Below are 20471 nucleotides of genomic sequence, written 5' to 3'. Positions count from 1 at the left end.
TCCCTTTCAGTCATAGGCGGTCACCACCAAGATGACTTGTAGATTTCTAACTTAAAAACCAATGAGACATCAAGTTTAATATACATATATATTTAAAATCGATTCACTTGGGCACGGGCGAAAAGAGGGTGGAGAGGGATGTTTTTAGGCTAAAAACACAGGGAAACTCACAGAAACACTAAAGCAAGTTGGATGCAAACCCGGCCACAGAACTCAAAAGTAAAGCAGCCTCCGCGCCAGCAATCCGAGGCTTAAAAAAAAGTCTCGCACGTTCACAACAACACAACCGCCACAACATGCACACATATCCCAGCTGTAAAAGCGACAGCTCCGAGCTCCCTCCGCCCCATCGCTGGGCTCTGGTTAGCTCCGACCCCCTCCTGACCCCGGTCCGTGACTGCCCGTCCCCTGCCCTTCCCCCAGCAGATCTGCCGGCTAACGCTGGGGGTCCCCGGCGCTCGCCCCGAGGGTCCAAGGGCGCAGGGCCGGGAAGCAGCGGAAGGGAGCACTCCTCTCGGTACCTGCTCCAGCCCAGGTCCAGGTCCCTCCCGTGGACGCGCCCGCGACCCTCGCGGCCGCCCGGGCCCCTCCTCCGCCCTCCCGGCTCTCCCGGCCTCAGCCGGCTACCAGTGCCGCCCCCCACCCATCGGGAGCCCCGCGCATCCGAGGATCCCCTCCAACCCGGCGCCGGGAGAACTTACCACATGCAGCTCCACCTGGGAACTAACACATCAGGAGGGGTTTCTGCCCACTCCTCAAGCTACTGCTGATCCATGCGGAGTCCCCCGCTCCGGGGGCCCGAGGGTGGCGCCGGGGAGCGGGCAGAAGGCGAGACCGAAGCTAAGACTCCGCCGTCCTTTGCCTGCGCGCTCGGAGCATTATACAATGGTGGAGGAGGAGGCGGCGGCGGCAGGCAGCGGAGGAGGAAGCGGGAGGCGGGCGGAGGGGGCGCCCTGACCGAGCGAGCGGCAGCTCGTGCTCCAGCACTCGCCGTGCAGGAGTGACGTGCGGCCAGCGAGCCTCCCGCGAGCTCCGGGCCCCCGGCTCAGCAGGCCCCGCCCCTCGACGGCCCCGCCCCTCGACCGCCGGCCCCGCCCCCTCCCCCGGCGGTCCCGGGAGGCGCGATAAATGCCGAGCCGAGCCCTGGCCGCCCCAGGAGCAGGAAGGGGCAGGCGGAGCACGCGAGACGCCGGGTGGCAGCGCCGCCCACGACTCCCTTTCCAGCCGGCGCGCCCTTGATTTTCTCTTAAGGAAAAGCTTAAGGAGAACGGGAGAGAAAAAGAGACTCTCCGGCCGGGGGACCACAACTAACCACCAGTAATCCCCTCACACCACTCATGCAAATGACGGAGCCGCGAGTGACAAAGGCGGCGGCGAGTGCCGCGCGCGCACAGCCTACTGAGTCGCGCGACCGCAAATATGACAAGCATCTGAGCTATTCTGCAACTTGGGGCCGGTTAGCCGGGCAGGCAGGGTCCCGGGGGGTTGGGGGGAGGCGAAAATCCGACCTGGAGGCGCGGAGTCCATGCTGCCCGCGGGACTTTCGAGCCAGGCATCCCGGGAGGGCGGGGGCGGCACCGTTCGCAGCTAAGACACTCCCGACGACACCCCCATCGTCTCAGGACGCGCGAGTGGCCCGCAGGATGGGGGCTCTAGCTGGAGCTGGGGCCAGAAAATGCCTCTTGCTTGTGGTGACCTCGGCTCAACACTTGAAATGGGTCACCAAGTCAACAGTACTTTCGGAACAGGAGGGAACCGAGTTGCATCTTTCGTGGCAGGCTACAGCCACGGTGCAGACCCGGTAGGGAAGCCAGGCTTGGAGACGCAGGAGGGTCAGAAGCATTTTCACATTCACAGCCTTTTCCGTCTCAAGAAAGCTTCTGCTTTGAACTACTTACATTGAGCAGGGAAATTTACACTACTTGGGAGAGGTTGTGTGCCTGGTGTGAATTTTAAAGCCCTAAGAGGCAGTTCCCCTGGAAAATTAATTATTAATTTTTAAGAGTCCCTGCGCGTTCAGCGTAAAGATGTTACAAAAAGTAATTTCAGGCACCTTAAAATTTTGACTGCCACCCCAATCAATATCATCCCAGATCTCTCTGGAGTTTTAACAGTCCACTATACTAGTTATATTTAAGACTAATAAAGCTTTAAGACCTAACATAAAGGTGATTATCCGTCATTAACATCAAGACAAGTTTACACCTATTGAAACTGTTCAGTAATGATTTGTTATCAATCAAATTGATGATCTTATTGAAATTAAACCTGGGCTAAAATGTTGGTAGAGGAGAATGTTTCTTGCTTTATAAAGGGAATGGAAAAGGTTTTTACTGGGCCCTCAGTATAATTAAAATCTTACACAGATTTTTCATTAAGTATAACCAATGCCAAAAGCTAATTATCTGTGGATATCTTTGGAAAGTTTCATTACAATGGCATTCCAAATTACACATCATGGAAGAAGTGCTCAGGGCCTTCAGCAAGTCCAGTTCAGTTTATGCCTGAGTGGCATAATATTCAAACATTTTGCCATGAAGCCAAGGTATGTTTCATTTCCAGAGTTCTGCGTTTCAGAGAGGGCACTAACTACTAAGAGTTTCCTAGAACTACCCACTCACTTATACTTTCAGCACTCACTTTAAGGAGAAGCCATTGAAATAGAAGCTGCAATAATCTCTTCCTGTGATATCTTTGTAGCGGAGGCCAGAGGCTCTGTTGAATTTAAAATAAATTTAAACTGTTATTCATGAATTGAAGTTAGCAGCAAGTTAGACTTGCAGAATTTCTGTGACACTTGGATATTTTCTAGCAAAGGGACTTCCAAATGTAGTCGTTCTGTACAAAAGCACTAAGATCAAAGTAACAATTTTTGTGTCTCCAGAGTGGACACATGATTCTACTGAAGCACCTATTCTGTGTGTGCATGGTAAAAGTTTGAGTTCTCAGGCTAGCAACCTGAGTTCTGGGGTAAATGTTTCTCACCTTTCCACACTTCTGCAGGATAAAATGTCTTATTGATGCACATGTTAGACACAAGTCCCGCTTCCCCCACTTTTAGATTCCGGCATCTTTCACCAAGAAGTCATAGCATGAAGTGGCAGCTTTAACTGCTGCTGCTGTGGTCCCACACCAGGTGGTTAACTGCTCCCCTCCCCCAGGCTGACTCCCTCACAGGCCAGCAGAGCAATTCCTGCCTGGCCCTGGGAATCCAACTACATGAGGCTAAGGAAAGGCTTTTGAAGTCAACTCCCTTCAGCATGCATGATTTTTTTTTTTTAAATATTGTTTATTCCTAGCAAATGAACCAGAAATGTTTCATGAACACAAAGTGTGGTTTTCACACTTTCACTTTTGGGGACATTTTAAAGCCCGTTTAAAATAATCCTATCCTCAGGATTTAGTTAAGAGTTTTTCCCTCTCACTTGAACATATAAGAAATTAGGCCAGTCATCCACATTTAACTATCAGGAACATATCTGTTTAGGGAGAAAAGAAACATTGCTTTTGTTAAGTATAGATCTGTGATGGTAATTTTTAAAAATACTCATGAGTTTAATTTCAGAGAGGTACTTCTCAACATTGCTGTGTAGTTGTGGATACTACTTTGCACTTCACTGCTTCTCTTCAAAGTTTCTGTGCCTTCACATCTTGCAAACGACTAGACTACTGCACTAACTGAAGGCCACTTTTAGCACTTACTTAGCATGCACCAAAGAACTGACACAGGGCTAGCTGGCTGCATAAACTGAGAAAGACTTGAAGACAGTTCTCAAGCTTATTCCTTTTCCTTTATGGCATTTTATCTTTCAGGTTCCACGTGAAACACTGGTAATAATCACCCATCTGTACACCTTCGAAATATTGGTCTTATGCCCCCTGCCCCCAAAAACATTTCAGTTATTAAACACATTATATACAACCAGCTGGGCTAATCTTTTCACAGAAAATACAGAGATCCTGATTGAATGTGGACTTCTCATTCACTGATAACTGAAATCTATTACTAAATCTTCAAAATAAAGTCTGGAGGTCACATCACCTAACCTATTATTAAGGAGCTGATTGATACAGGATACAATGAGTTGGAAAACTAAACACTCTCACAAAGATGGCACAGACAGATTCGGTGCTAGCAAGTTAAAACTTCACAGGACCATCTACTTCTGCAGACTCTTCTGCATCTCTTTGTCCACCTACTCTTGCCAGGTTTTGTCCCGCCTTTCCCTTCCCGCTTCAGGAGGACAGCTTCAGCCCTAGGGAAGGGCTGCTCCTGCAAAGGCTCCCGTATTGTTACGGGGCGCTTTGCAATGACTGCCCCTTACGTGTTACGAGAGAGGGTCATTTTTCTGTTAGAGATACACACCTTCTTCTCTTTTAATAATCTGACAATATTTAAATCCTAATTTGGAACAAAATCTTCATGAAAATATTGGAAGAAAATGCTTTTAAAACTATTGTCTTTTTCTCCCCAGCATTTCCGTTAAGTCCCTTCTAACCATTTCTAGAGAAGATGGCGTCTGTCTCTTTCATTTGCCACTATTTTTTGTTAAAATCTTCAAATAAATTGTGAGGCCCACTTTGGAGCAGCCCTCCTGAGAGACCCCAGCTTTTGCTTTCACCCTCTTGGCTGGAGAGCAAAGGCTGTTCCTGGTGATGACTCCAGTGTTCCCTTCCCGCCAGATGCTGCTCCATTGAGACTGGTGGTCGCTTCTCAGAAACATCTCTCCTTGTCCCCAGTTCCCCACACAGCACCACCCTCCTGGTGGCCTCCGCACGTTGACTCTGTACTTCCTTTCTATCAGCCATCCTCCCTTCTTTGAGGGGTTCACACTCTTCTCAAGATACTCAGCATTCCTGGCTTCCATCAAAAACTTCCATGAATGTTAGAAATCGGGCAGCCCCCAGACCTTCCTTGTCCCTGGGGGCCAGCCTGGCTGAGATGAAGAGTCCTGGAGCAGGAGTTTGAAGATCTTGTACAAATAAATCACTTAACTATGACTAATCACTGACCTTTCAGTTTCTTAATCTGCTATGTCACAAATTTAGGATTAACGCCGGTTCTGGTGAAAAGAGCACAGGTTGTTGGTCAGGAGATCTCGGGTCTAGTTCCTCAGGCACTGTCGGCAGTGAAGCTGAATCAGGCCCTTGGCATCACGGGACTGCGTCCACACCCCGTAAAATGTGGCACGAGGGCTCAAGGGTTTCTCTAAGTCCCTTCCCAGAGTTAGGAGTCTGCGAAAAGGTGACTACAATGGGACTACCTTCATAGGAGTTTGGCAGAATATAAAACCAACTTCACATTCTATTTTCTGCTATATATCTTCTCATATCTAGTATAGAAACCATCTAGGGTTGTGTACCTTTAAATCACCTATGAGTAAAGAGGTCATTTAAGAAAATATGGTGATCTGGGGAATGTAAATAATGTATTTAAACCATTTTTTTGAAGTCCCACCTATAAAAATTCTACCTTGGGAAGTTAAAAAAGTCAAAGCTTTAATGTGTATAAATGTCCAGGAAATGCCTCTAAGTTCAGGCTATGAGGTATCATTAGAAAATAAACATATGGACAGAGAACAGTTTAATGTAAACATAGCATGCAACAAAAAATGAATCAGCTCTTTGCCACTTTGAATTTTTATTGGTTTTCTGGAGGAGAGGTAACACTTAGGTAAGACCGATACCGTGTGCAGACTTTATCATTTCTTTTAGTCACCAACGCAGAACTGTTGTTTAAAAACTTGTTGCCAGAGTAAACAAGACTTCTTCAAAATTACGCAACTGTCCAATACTTGCTTTAAATTGGAAAAAAAAAAACCCTGTATTTTTAAATTTAATTTTTTTTATATTTGAAATTTCAGAAATGCACAGGGTGAATTCAAGCAGGGAGAAATAAAGCAAGCATCTCAGATAAACACCAGCGCCATGTTAGATACACTTGTGCAACTAGTCAATTGTTTTTCTAAACATGCTGTAAATATTGAATGAAAGGTTTTATCTTCCTAAGGAATATTTGTCTCAAGATGGTTTTCTTGGAGAAGTCTTGTTTGAGGCATATGAAACTCCTTAAATGGGCAATCATCAGAGAAACTGGCTTTTAAGGAGAAAATAATAGTGTGAATGAGCTATATGTAACTTCCCTTTTCAAAAACAGAAGTTGAATCTGTAACACCAAATTTAGAAAGGAGAGTGGATGGCAGCAAATACCACGAGAATATCATCTATAGTATAGACGCCCACTGCCGTTCTGTTCTGTTACAAATCAATGTGCGCTCTACAAACTGGGGTTTCCTCAAACAATGCATGCATTTAATCATCTTTGAAGATGATTCTTTTAAAAGAAAATGTACATGTGAAGAGTCACGTCAAGAAAAAAACAAAGCCAAAAAAACCCTCATTTAAAAAGTGCCAGATTCCCTGACTTTGACTACAGTGATTCATCTGGCCTCACTACAAAAGGGCAGCACAGCCCATACTGGGGTGGCTGATACACCGTTTTCGTGGGAATAGCACTGGTTCTTTCACCACCACCTGGATTTCCTTTTAACTTCCTTTAAGAAATTAAAGCCCAAATTATAAAAAGGTTGAAAAGAATTTTAATGAATCAGACATTCATGGTCAATCAATTCTGATCTGTTACTTTAGAACTGTTAGACACCGTGTTCTTAATTTTAGTGATAAAAAAATAACAGCTATAAAGACTTCCAGAGTTACTATTTCCACATTACAGCCAAAAATGAAAAGTGAGAAAATAGAAACCTTTCCAAAAGTTCATCAGATAAAAAGAATAGGATTAATGGGGAGCCACACCGTTCATGGACAGGAATACCCAATACTATACAATTATCAGTTCTCCCCAAAACTCATCAGTAAATTAAACACGATTCCCACTTAAACCCCAACGCCCTCCTACCTTCTGCCCAAGGAACTATATAAGCAAATCCAGAAATCCTCTGGAATAGCAAAGGGCAAAAGATAGCTGTAATAAATTTGAAGAAAAAGATGGGAGATGTGTCCTATCAGATGTCAAGGCTTATTATAAAGCTCGAGTAATTAAAACAGAGTGGGGCTGGCAAGGGATAAACAGAGCAATAGAACAGAACTGAGAGAACAGAGAGAGACCCATACACAGATGAAAGTGTAAAATATGACAGAGGTGGGATTACAGATCAGTGGGAGAGGACAGGCTATTCAATAAATGGCTAAAGGTCACCTGGTTACTTGCATGGACAACAAAATAAAATTAGGTACCTTATATTTTTCAAAAAAATACATTTCAGGGAGACTAACATCTAAATATGTAAAACAAAACTTCACAACTTTTAGGAGAGAATATAAGAAAATGTGTTTATGGGCTCAGGACAAGCACTGTGTGATTACTGCTTGTCTCCTAAGATTCATTCTCTGCTTGCCTCTGCTGTGCTCTGTGCCCTGAAATGTTGACCCCTTGGGACTAAGCTCCTTTGCCAACTAGCCTCCAGCTAGATTCGGCAAAAGGAAGGCACCTGAAAGAGACCAGTGGGCCAGAGGGGAGAGAGGCTGGGGAATTTTCCCTGCTCCTTCCTGTTTTGGGCCCCTGTTACCATTCCTCCAGTACCCCTCCCTCCACAACCACAGCTTCTGCAGCTGGCCCCTTCTCCAAGGCGCCAACTCTCACGGATTCCCACAAGACCATTTCCTCCTGTTTCCCCTTTGGATCTAAGGACAGTAACAGCTCCCCACTCTTCCTTGGTCTTCCATGCCTCAACTTTTGTCACCCCTCTGTAAAAAGCCCCTTCATTAAAGTCTCTTTAGTTGAATCATTTGAGTGGAATTCTGTTTCCTGCCGAGACTTTGACTAGTAAGAAACGACAGCCAATGCACAAACTATAAAGGAAAAGGCCAATAACTTTGATGACATTAAAAATTAAACATCTATTAAACAAAATATACTATAAACAAGCTAAAGGCAAGCTGCAGATGATATATGTGATTCATATAATCAACAAAGGATTAGTGTTCAGAAATAAAGAACTCCTCTGAATCAATTTTTTAAAAGCCATATAAACCCAATAGAAAAATGGGTAAAAGAGGAAACACAACGTGTGAAACGATACTCGCCTCAGCAGTAACAAGAAAAATGCAATATTAAAGGTTAGTTCACAGCTATCAGACTGACCACTCTGACGATAACTGGGCATTCTGCAGCAAAGTTGGAGATGCTCACCCTGCCCATATACATGCAGTCCGCTCAACTAGGGTCCCATGAGAAAATAAGCTCTACAGAAAACGATTCAAGTGACTGTTTCCTCAGTCCTCCCAAGGGTGGTATAAAGGTAAAATCCAGCGGTGTGCTGGTAAATGTTTAACAACTGACTGGGGGTGGGGGAGGGGGGTGGGGGAAAGAAGCCCTCCCACCGTGGCTGATTTCAAGCTTCCCAGCTGAACTCAAGAATGAGAAAGCTATTGGCACACTCACTCTTAGGAGCAGGTATTAGTCTTCACCTCCAGCCCAACACTTGAACCCTTCTAGATGTAGAGGACAGAAGATAATCCATAACATGCAATGGATGCTTTAGGGTACTAAGGCTTAATTCTCTGCAGGAATTCTGGATGAGAAGGGCTAAATCTATAATCCAGAGAAACTCTTGTTTTTAACCCTCCTGGAGACATAGAGGAATGTTTGTGGCAGCTTTGCTTGTAATAGCTAAAAATCAGAAGCAACTTTAATGTTCATTGAGATAAGAATAAACTGATACACCTGAAAACTACAGTGGTTAAAAAGCACTAAAGTTACCATGTATCGACATGGTTAAATCTCAAAAACATAATGCTGAGTAAAATAAAGCAAGCTGTAAAATATGTGCAGTATATCCTTTATATAAAATATTTAAAAATATGTAAAACATTGCTACATATTGTTTATACATACATATTCAATTATAGAATAAAAACATTGGAGACAAAAAACATTCAGGATCAATTAGAAAAAAACATTCAGGAAAGTGGTTAACTTTGGACATGGAGGAGGGTGAAGGAATTAGGGAGAGACAAACAGGTGGCTTCTATTTTATCTATAATGTTTAAATTTCTTTTTTAAAAACATGAAAAGCAAATAAATATGTTACAGTGAACAGTATGAAGTTACCATTTTAGATCTCATCACAGTAAAAAAATAATTTTTTCCCTTTCTTCTTTATGGTTCGTAAGGTTTTTTTTCCCCCTACAATTTCTAGTATCTGTTAATAAAGCATTGGACAATATTCGTATTCCACGCTTTTATTTGTTCCCCATCATTTCAGTAATAACTTATTCCTTTCACTCATTTTGAGATAGTGTCCTTCTTCTCTCTCTCTCTTAATAAGAGACTGCAAAATTCAGTGATGATGCCAGCGTAACCTAAAGTTCTTAACAGGAAACCCAGCTGACAAGGCACGTATAAGGGAATAATTGGTTTAAAGCTGGTGTTTGAGGTATATGTCTCATCTGCCAGGCTAACTTCTACCATGAGAGAAAGGATAAAAGCTTCATCAGAAAATACGTAAGGCTTCCTGTTACTTCCTTAATATGCCAAATAACACATCTAGCACTAAAAAGTGAAATCTTGCTTTGTTTTAAAAAACAACAGAAATACACTTTACCGTGAAGTGTCTTTCACTTGGTGTTCGGTGACCACTTACTGCTACACCAAATGCCTTTTGCTTCTCTCTTATTTGTGTCCCTTGATACAGGGTCACAGGAATAAAGCCCACACGCTCTCCTGACCTTTGGGGACGTGATGCTGTCTCAGTGCCTGAGTAGTGTGACTTTTTTTTTCAGAGATTGTCTTGAAATAAACCTATGTTGTAAATACACACTTTTCTGCTTGCTAGCAGGCATTCTGAAGCTAGGTGGTTCTAAATAAAGAACTCTAGTCAACAACAGGAAATAACTCCCACAGAAAAAAGGGGCAGAATACAAACTCTCACCAACTCTTGTACACAGTTCACAACGGCCTTTTGTTCCATGCACATTAAGCCTGAAATCTTTACTTTTCAGAGCATGTTTGGGCCTCTGCAGAGCAATTAAACCTTCCTTTTCCTTTCGCTGGTGTCCTTGCCGCCTTTTCTCCGAGGAAGTAACCCTACAACTAACTTCTTACTATGAGGTAGCAGATCAGAAAACGGAACAGTTTCTATTCGGAAACTTAACCTTTTTTTTCTTAATGAAGCGTCTCAAGGGAAAAAAAAATCGATTCTCAGTTTAAAACCCACTGTTCCTTCTAATACATACAATACTAAGTAAACACACACACACATACGTCCCAAAGGTATACGTTCATCTGCAGTGTATGTTTCTCAATCTATCAACAAGGACTGTACATCTGGACTTGATGGAATATCAACACTCTATCAGTGACAGTCCAGCAGATCAATGCATCTAGAAGATAAAGTTATATTCTATTATTTAAAGGCTCCCATCTTGAGTCTTGAGTGAAAAAGAGGGGGAAAAAATCTAGATCCTAAGGCAACCAAATAGAAAGACACCTGAAGGATGGTTTTCAAATTCTCAGTGTCTCCCACTGGAACGGATCGGTGACAATCAACTATGGTAAAGCACAGGTACTCCAGACCAGAAAATGGGGCTGAGAGAAACAGCTTAACTATCACTGCAGACTGGTTATTTCTTCCTCTCCTATACACTCAGCCTTGCTCTCTCTACTGTCAATAAATTACAGTCTCAATGCTCTCTGTCTTCACTTTTAAAACAAGAAGCAATCCTTCCCGTCCTTCAGTGCTTCACGAATGCTGGTGGTTGCTCCTGTCTTTACCCTTCACAGCTTTAGTCCCTTCTACTTCCTCTGGCTTCTGCCCCCAGAAAAGGGCACCAGTGCTCTGTAAATGCCAAGCCAATGGACATTTCTCAGTTCCTCATATTACTAAGCCTCTTAATAGCATCTGACATTATTGATCACTTGTAACCATTTCTTTCAGTAAATTTGGTTGAACTATAGTCAGTCTCCTGGTTCTTATTTCTCTGGCCACTTGTTTCCTTTGCTGGCTCCTCTTCCTTTGACTACCCTATAAACCTACAGTTCTCCGCCTTAAAAAACAAAACAAAACACCGTCCCTCAATTGGAATTTGGAGGAAGAGTACCAAGGTGAGTGCAGGATGGGGATGGTTGGTTAGGATATCAGAATCTTCAGGAAAATCTGGGGGCATGAGTGTTTTGAAAAAATTTTACCAGTTGATAATTGCTATCTAAATGTTGGTATTCCCTATGGTTTTGTTTTTGCTCCCTCTACTCTTCTTCTCATCCTACAAATTCTCCCTAGGCAACCTCACCCACTCTCAGGGCATCTATATGCTAATGATTCACAAATCATTAATCACATTCCAGACCTTTCTCTCTGAGGTTCATATCTGACCTTTAGAGAGAGAGAGATCATATATCTCAGTTTGTCAGGGTCATTCCTAGTTTTGCTTGTGCTGGCATAATTATTAACAGCACCCTGTTTCAATCTCAAAAGGGTCCTGGTCTGAACAATAAAAGTACATAATTAGTCTATTTCTATCCCATTGCTTATTAGACACCTCGACTGGGTATCAGAAAGATATCTCCAACTCACAGCACATCTAAAATTGTCCTAATTGTATTATCTTCCCTAAATCTGATCCTCCTCCTGAATGCTGAAACATGGTTAAGGTACCAACAAGGTACACCTGGTGTCTAAGTTAGAAATCTAAAATTCAGCATATCTTCTCTCTCCCCTTCTGTCACATTTAACCAGACATAAAGTCCTATCAATTTTCTCTCTCAAATATTTTTCAAATACATCCCCTCCTCTCCATTTTTCCCATCTCCACCCTGTCAAGGCTCTAATATCGTTCGCTTCGATTACTGCATCAATCCATCTTCCTACTCCCAGTCTTGGCTAGTCTCCTCTAATCCATCTACACCACCTACTGCAGGCAGGAAGCATGCTAGGTACTAGAAACACAAAATGAACAAGAGATGCTCCCACCGAGTTCACAGGGAAGGCTAACTCATCACTGGGATGCAACGGGTTATGTGGCGATATGGACACACACAGGGTGACGATGGACACACACAAGTGGCCACAGAGCCAGGCCAGTGTGAAAACAGTCAGGGAGGTAATGATGGATTTTAGGGTAAACTGGAGTTAGTCAATGTCATTAAAGGGAGATGGAGCAGCAGAGACAGGGAGGTGAGAAACAGCAGAGAGTATGGGTGCAGATCTCAAGTGTAAATCGCAAGCAGGGAATAGCAATAAACCAGACTAGAGAGCTTGGCTGAGCATGTCTAGGAAGACCTTTAGATTCTGAAGGTGGTGAGGGGTCATTAAAAGATTTTCCACAGGGGAGAGGCACAATCTTGTTTTTATTTTAGGGTGTCAATTCCACATCTATTCCTGAACGTGACAGAATGATCCTAAAATTTGCTTAGAATGACTACCAAATGAAAAAAATAAAATAAAATTTAAAGAACGTATTAAAAAGCTGTAATAATTAACAGAGTTGGGTTCTGGCAAAAGAAAAATATAAATGAATTTACATGGAAAAACTTGAAACAGATCTTAATATAAAGATTTAGTACATTCTAAAGGTGGCATTGCTAGTGCGAAAGGAAGGCATGTGTGACACTTTACTATTGAAGGGGAAAAATGGATGTTAGAGTCTCACCTCACACAATATGACACAACACTAGAGATTAACTAAAGAATAAAATATATTTTTAAAAATGTAAGAGAACTAAAGAAAATTACCGATGAACAATTTATCTTAGAGGTAGACAAGGCCTTTCCAAACATAAAGCAAAAGAACCATAAAACTAAAATGGATTACACTAAAAAACTACACATCAAGAAATGCTTTAAGCAAAATTAAAAGAAAAAGCGACAAACTTGAAAAAATATTTGCAAACCAGATAACAAAGACTTCGTAACTTTATAACCTAAAGAGGGCTTAAGAATCAATTAGAAAAACACCAATAGAAAACACTGAAACTAGAAAAATGGACAAAGGGCACAAGCTGATGATGACCAAAGGAAGAAATGCGTGAAAAAAAAATACAAATGCACCTAATCAAAGTAATACAAATTATAGAGAAATATCATCGCCACATACCAACCTGGCTACAAGTGTGCTAAAACAGGTAACATGAGGGCACAGTGGATGGTCTGTGTCATAGCCACTGATGGGAGTGTCGGTGGAGTCAACCCTGAGAAGGCGGAGTTTGGACATGTGTATCAAGAACCTCTTAAAATGTCCATATTCTGTACTGTGGTCATTTCGTTTCTAGGAATTTACCTCATGGAACTAATCAGAGCTGTGCAAAAAGAATACAGTCTTTCAACAAATATTTATTGAATGACCACTTTGCCCTAGGTTCTAGGAGTTGGGAATTTGGCAGCAAAGAAAACACACCAAAATCCCTGTTTTCACAGCTCTTCTGTTGTAGTGAGGAGAATGAGAGAAAAGAGAATAAATTAGTAAATTATATGATATATTAGAAACTAAGTGCTCCCGGGAAAAATAAGCAGGGAAGGAGGATGGGGAATGTGTGCTTGGGTGTGTATGTGTGGGGCAGGGTGAGGAGCAATTCTGAAGACGTGGTTAAGAAAAGCCTCACTGAGAAGATGACATTTGAGTAAAGATCTGAAGGAGGTGAGGACTCAAGCCAAGCAAGTTTTCATGGCAGAGGGAACAGAAAATGCAAGCAGGGCAGGTGTGGGTGGGGTTTGTGCCTGAGGGCTCAAGGATGTCACTACAGAGGGGAAGAGTGGGGGGGGGGGGGAGTGGGAGGAGAAGAAGTACAAGGAGGAGGGGGCAGGGTGTAGAGGGCTTATAAGCCAATGCAGTGACTTTGGTTTTGACCTTGAGTCAGACGGGAAGCAACTACTGCAATACTCTTGGCCCCTAATCATGTATTCTCAACAGAATGATCCTTTAAAAACAAAAGTCAGGTCATGTCACTCCTCTCTTAAAACTTTTCAGTGATGGTGATTGGGTTGTAACGATTGATTTGTTTAGTGTTGCTTTGAGTTTTTAATCTCAGGTATGCCTTCAGACTAAGATTTGAAAATGTGCAACTCAACGATGGAGAATCACTGTCTGGGTTGGTTGTAATGGTTAAGAGCCTGAGCCTTCCATGAGACAGATCTGCCACCTCTGAGCTTTCCACTTATGAACCTTGGGCAAGTTTCTCAACCTCTGATTCTTAACTATAAAAAAGAAAAAAATATTACCCACCCCACAGTATTATAAAGATTAAATAAGAAAATGCATTTTGGGGGGGGTAGAGGATATATAGCTCAGTGGTAGAGCACGTGTTCAGCACGCATGAGGTCCTGGGTTCAATCCCCAGTACCTCCATTAAAAAATAAATAAACCTAATTATCTCACATGCACCCCCCCCTACACAAAATATTGTTTTTTTTAAAAAAAAAAAAAAGAAAGAAAATGCATTTTTTGTGCCATTAGTGGCACAGGAGGTGATTTTAAAAGGTACAAAGACCCGGCACTAAAGGATCATCTTTGGAGGAGGAAGGCACCAGAGAGACGAGAGTTAAGCATTGTTTGCGGGATGCAGAGGTTTTGTGGGAAGAGAACAGGAAAGTGTTTTGAGACATTACTCAAGATTTCCTGCTGGTGATGCCAGGTGATGCAGTTGTGGCTAATCGGGTAGAAGGGGAAAGTCTACTGGGAGTCCTGGGAAAGAATTTTTCCTCTCTGATTAAAAACAAGGGACCTGCAGGAAGAGCTCTTTCTCTCCTTCCTGGCCATGCGGGGATGTGGTCCCTGGAGCTAGGGTAGCCATCCTGCGTATATCATGTGAGAAGGCGAAGGACTGAGGGTGGTGGCATAGAGGTTGAGGTGGAGCCTGGGTCCTCGAAGATGCCACTGAGCGGATGAGCTGAGGACAGCTGACGCTAGGACTACCTCTAGCTCCAGGCTTCCGAGGGAAACAACTGACGGCCTGTTGAGTATGTCTGTAACGCAAGCGAGGTCCAAGGACCACAGGCCACCGAACCACTGAAGGACTAGTTTAACCCCACTTCCCTGGACCCCACCAGCTCTGCTAAAACAGTAGCTCTGTGGGAGGACTTAACAATCTGTATTTTATACTTTCCAGTTGTATTGGGTTTCTATTGCTGCTTAACAAATTACCATAAACTTAGTGGCTTAAAAGGACTCAAATTTACTCTCTTACATAGTTCAGAGTCTAAAATCGCAGTTCTGACAGGCCTGAATTCCTTCTGGAGACTTCAAGGGAGAGTCTGTTTCCTTGTCTTTTCCAGCTTTTAGAGGCTGCCTGCACCCCTTGCTTTGTAGCCCCATCCTCCATCTTCAAAACACACCATTCTCTCTGCTCCTGTTGTCCCATCTCTTTCTTCTGCCTTTGACCTTCCTGCCTCCCTCTTATAAAGACCTTTATGATCACATGGAGCACAGCCAAACAATCCAGGATAACCTGGATAGTAAGAATCTCAAGATCCTTAATTTATAAACATTCACAGTATCTTATACCAAATAAAGTAACATGGATGGGTAGGGAGGGCACTGTTCTGACCACCACATCAGTTTGTTACAGGACCATTAAAAAATCATAAATTTAAGCCACTGATTGTGGACCCACAAGTGAAAGCATCTAAACAAATAAATCACTTCCTGGTCATAAAAACTTGACCCAGCGGTTCCGAATGGGAGCAGAGGGGTTGGAGGGGTGTGTGGATGATTGGGGAACAAGCTGCAGAAAGCTATGCACATTAGAATTATTTGGTATCTTTTTCTAAAATACAACCTGGGTCCTGCCTCAGACCTATGGAAATGGGATATCCAGGTAGGTGCACCAAGAATGTCTGGTTAAATGAACCTCCCTGGGACATTCAGCTACAATCCTTGGGTAAAGTCCACTGAATAACCTCCTACTATGCCTTAGTTTTCTCATCTGTAAAATGTATATATATATATATTCACACACGCACACACGTCCTGTCTATCTCTCACGATCATGTGAGGATCAAGAGATGTAGAACAATTTTATAACTGGTAACAAGCTAGATAAGTATCACTGGTGATTATTAGAGGAAACTGATGCTGACTGTAAATGGTGGCACTGGGCAAAACAACTCATTCAGAGAGACTCCTGCTACTCGGATCCAACAAAGCAAGCAAAGATAAATCCTTGAGAAATAGGAAGAAATCACAAAGCCCAAGCATCAACCTCATGCGTTACTGATGTGTTACATCATGTATTCCTTAAGTGTCTTTTTACTCTTGAAGATGATTTTGTCTTTCTCCTCCAAACCATAGATTGTAAATGGAAATTAGAGAGGAGATTGAATTAAAAATGAAGCACGTTGATACTAGCCAAAAAAAAAAAAAAAAGGAAAAGGCAGCTAATAACTAGAAATCAGAGTAGAGGGGATTAAAAAGTGTTGACACAAGTAGGGTAGAGGGGATAGCTCAGTGGTTGAGCACAAGCTTAGCATGCACGAGGTCCTGGGTTCAATCCCCAGAACTTCCATTAAAATAAATAAATGAACCTAATTACCTGTCCCCCAAAATTTAAAAAAAAAATTTTTTTTAATGTTGATACAAGAGTTTAAAAATTTTAGTGATGTGGGATCATTTAAAATAGGGGTGGGCTCTGTATTTCAACAGAATACCTCAGCAATCTAAATGATGCTGAATTATGAAGAAAAGGTAGCATTATGCTCAATGCTCTCTGTGAGGAAAAATGTAACAACAACAACAACAACAACAACAAATGATATAGGGAAAGATTTTTATCAAGCAAGCTTACAATAAACAAATTTGGGGGCTTAAAGAGAAACTTCAAACATCTATAAAATGCACGTGTGCAGAATGCCTGTATGCTACATAAATAATATGTTGCCGTATAAACCATAGCTGTTGTAAATCTAAACATAAGTTCTGCTGATGTGAAGGAAGTCCTCACACAGCATAAAACTCAATAAATCTGTGTTGTCTGAGAGGCTGAAATTGACACTGTCACCTTCATGGATGAAGGATGGTGTTAGACTGGTCCATCGGCTGGCTGTGGAGTATGTGATAACAATGCCACACCTTCAAATCTGTGTAATTATTTACTTATACACATTATAAAGCACATTGACATCATCATCTTATTTGCTCCCCATACCCTAAAGCCCCAAGAGCCAGCTACAACTATTCTGTTTACACTGGAGGAACTGAGGTTCAAAGAAAACTTTCTCGAGATTCCACAATGACCAAGCTTTGCAAAGCCTAGATTCCAGATCCAGTTTTTATTTTCAAATTTACATTATTGCAAATATCACTTCACTTAACCATCTAATGAAGACTCTTTGCCAAAGCACATTTCTGAAAACAAATTCAGGTGGGAACTTTAAGTATGGTAATCTATCTCTTGAGACATTAATCTATCTATTTACCTGCCTATTTATAAAGCAGCAAATTTTTAACATATTTTTAAAATATATCTGATCCTTTTCTCTTTATTATGTGCACACATTGGTTAAGTTTCTATAAACAGCTTTAGTTCAGAGTGAGATTTTATGACTGAATCTTAAACAAATAAATAGAAAATGCTTAGATGGTCTAAGCTAAAAAACAAAATCATTAGCTCAAAAACCAAAAAGCTCAAAATGTACAGATTCCACAAATATTTGGTCGCTATATGAAATGCTATAGTTATTCTTAATCCAATGGTGCATTTTACTTTTATTTATATTTCTTCTGGACTACTACGTTTCCGTGCAATTTCAACCCACATGCATTGATGACACATACAGAGCTCAGACAGCCATGATTCACCAGGCTGCCCCAGCCCCGCAGCTCAGCGATGGACCCATCGGCTGTGAAGCTGCACTCTGTGTAAGACACATTCACGCTCTCCTGCCTCCACCACGAGCTGCTGTAACTCCAGCAAAGCATATTCATCCACCTCCGACCCATCCTCCCACTTGAAGAAGAGTGCGTGCTGTGAAACTGAAGTAAATAAAAAAAAGATTACATAAAGCACCCTTAGTCAGAAATCACCTTTTCCACATTAACAGTAAAAAAAGTCTTCATTCACTATGAGTAGGGCCACTTTTATACCATAACCTTTTGGTCCTCTGCAGAAAAACCAAAGTACAAAACACAGAGTATTTTGAGATTATTTAACATGTAATTAAGCAAACTACAGTCAAGATTTTCCAACATGCCTAAGAACACCAACTTTGGAGTCAAGTAGTCCTGAGACAGACAGGGTTTCAAGCTCCAGCTTGATCGTGTGCTGGTGATCTGCCCTTAGGCAACTTGTTCAAGCCTCAATTTTCTCAACTGTAAAAAGGGGACAGAATCAGGACCTGAGGCATGGTGTTATCGTGTGGGTTAAGTGAAATTACATATGTAAAGATGTTAGCATAGTCTCTGAAAATGATACACAAAGGTAGCTATTTCTGTTATTAATAATTACTCAATTATTTAATGCTCATTAAATTCAATACTGCACCGGTGGTCACTGGTATTGGAAGGAGAGCTCCCTTGCTCTGCCCCAGCCGGGGTTGAGACATTGCTGCCAACTGCGATGAATCTTATGCAAGGGTTTGAGATACACACTGGAGAGGAGATGGAGCTCCACTCACTTAAGGCATTAGGTCAGACTGGAGGACAGGAAAAAGACATTTTTATTAAATAAATCTCATCTGACTAGCATTCAAAATGTACATCTGTCCCTGCAATTCAATATAAAATCAACTCCACCTTTTTTTCCCCTTTGTCTAACAAATATTTACTGACTGTCCACTGTGTCAGGCCCTAGGCTAAGTTTAAGAAAAGAACTGAGAGAATGTAAGACCCCTGAATTGTTAATTATTTGTAATTTCCTCCTCGTTTCTTTGCTTTAATTATATTCTGAGGGGAAAATGCATACATAACAAAACATAGCAAAGACTAGGAAAGATCAGCTACTTTCTTCAAGGGCTTTAAAATATAACAGCAGCATCTAGCATGTCTCTTCCTACTTCCATTGCTGTAACTGGGCTACAATACTCTCTTTTTCTACCTGAAAAAAAAAAATGCCAGTAATGTTTGGCAAGTGAACCCAAAGAAATGGAGAATGTACACAAAACAAGTAGGAAGCTTTAAGCCCCATTAGGAGTAGACGTACCCATATTTCTTTAATACCCATTATACCTCTAAGCAACTGAACCTCAGACATCATATCTCAATCTGTTGAGTTGCTCTGAAAAATACTGGTGCTCATCACAGGTACAAATATCTCCACTGGAGGGATACAGCTCAAGGGCAGAGCATCTGCCTGCAAATATCACCAGTGGTCCATGCTTCTACCCTCAGTTTGATGGATGGGCTTGAATGGTATATTACGATTTACATTTGACTGTGAGTAAAGAAATACTAATCGTGGCTGGAATGACTAAGAATTTTTTTTTTCTCATAAAATTAGAAGTCTGAGGTTAGGCAGCTCAGGAATGAAAAAATGGCTCAAAAGTACCTGTTTCACCATCCTCATAGTGCTCAGAGTCATAAGAAGGCCGCTATCCACCAGTTATTTCATCTACGTTCTATCTAAGAATAAAGTCAAAAGTAGTCTTCATGAGGCTTTGTCTTTTTATTCAAGAAGGGGTATTTTCCTAGGGACCTCTACGCACATTTCACAGGATAAAACAGAGCCAGAACATAGTTACCTCATCTATCTAAGGGTATCAGAACATCAAGTATTTTAGCTTAGCACAGAGCTACCCCAAATAAAATCCAGGTTCCCTTAAAACAGAATGAGGGGAAAAGGATTTGGGGAAGATGATGAGGTAGGTAGCACTAGGAATCTGTCTCTCTACCTAGACAAAAATTGCACTGACAGAATCTAAATGACATAAGCATTTTGGAACTCTGGAGTCTGTTGAAGGCTTCCAACTTCCAGGAGAAGACTTATATGGTAAATTGCAGTAAATTTTGGTTAATTTCAGTCAATTACAGCTCTTAGCACAGTAGCAGCTAGCCGCCCCCTTACTCCCAGCTGTGCATGTACCCCTTGCAAGAGCCAGGGAAGCAAAAAGGACCCTGTCCTGTAAATATTAGGGGTCTATGCTCTGATTGTTGCTTCTGATCACAGAAGTGCAGACAAAGAGGTGGCAGTCACTGCTGCTGCAGCTCCACCCCGCTACCGTGTTGCAAGCCCCTCCTCTTCCACCTGAAGTGACTGCCAGGGGATTTAAACGGCCAGCACCTACCCACTCATTTTTATTTTTCACTTTTTACCCTAGACATTAAAGACTAGGACATTTAAAAACAACTGCAGTATGTAGGAAAAATAAGAACATAATCATGTATGCACACAGAAAGGCTCAGAAAAGACTTGAGAAGATCTTAAACTTACACCCAGGCTGATCTTTGGCACAGAGACAGCCTATCACATTAAAAAAAAAAAAAAAAAAAGATAAACAAAAACAATACAAAAAAACAGCAAATCTTGATAA

The 20471-nt window shown here is 42.0% G+C and overlaps 1 protein-coding gene across 2 annotated transcripts in view; it reads right to left on the bottom strand.

The window, feature by feature from the left end:
• The window catches only part of SERTAD2 (SERTA domain containing 2), a 105539-nt gene that overhangs the window by 21278 nt on the left and 63790 nt on the right, over positions 1-20471 (bottom strand). Inside the window, exon 1 of one of the 2 annotated variants that reach the window (XM_031467143.2) lies at positions 702-1011. The exons of the other annotated variant lie outside the window; for it this stretch is intronic. The gene's annotated coding sequence lies outside the window, so the exon portion shown is untranslated. Of the gene's footprint in view, positions 1-701; positions 1012-20471 lie in introns of those variants that run through there. 2 annotated transcript variants of the gene reach the window in all.

This window comes from Camelus dromedarius, chromosome 15, assembly GCF_036321535.1.
Source record: "Camelus dromedarius isolate mCamDro1 chromosome 15, mCamDro1.pat, whole genome shotgun sequence".
Lineage (NCBI taxonomy): Eukaryota > Metazoa > Chordata > Mammalia > Artiodactyla > Camelidae > Camelus > Camelus dromedarius.
This window is presented reverse-complemented; position numbering and strand designations above follow the sequence as displayed.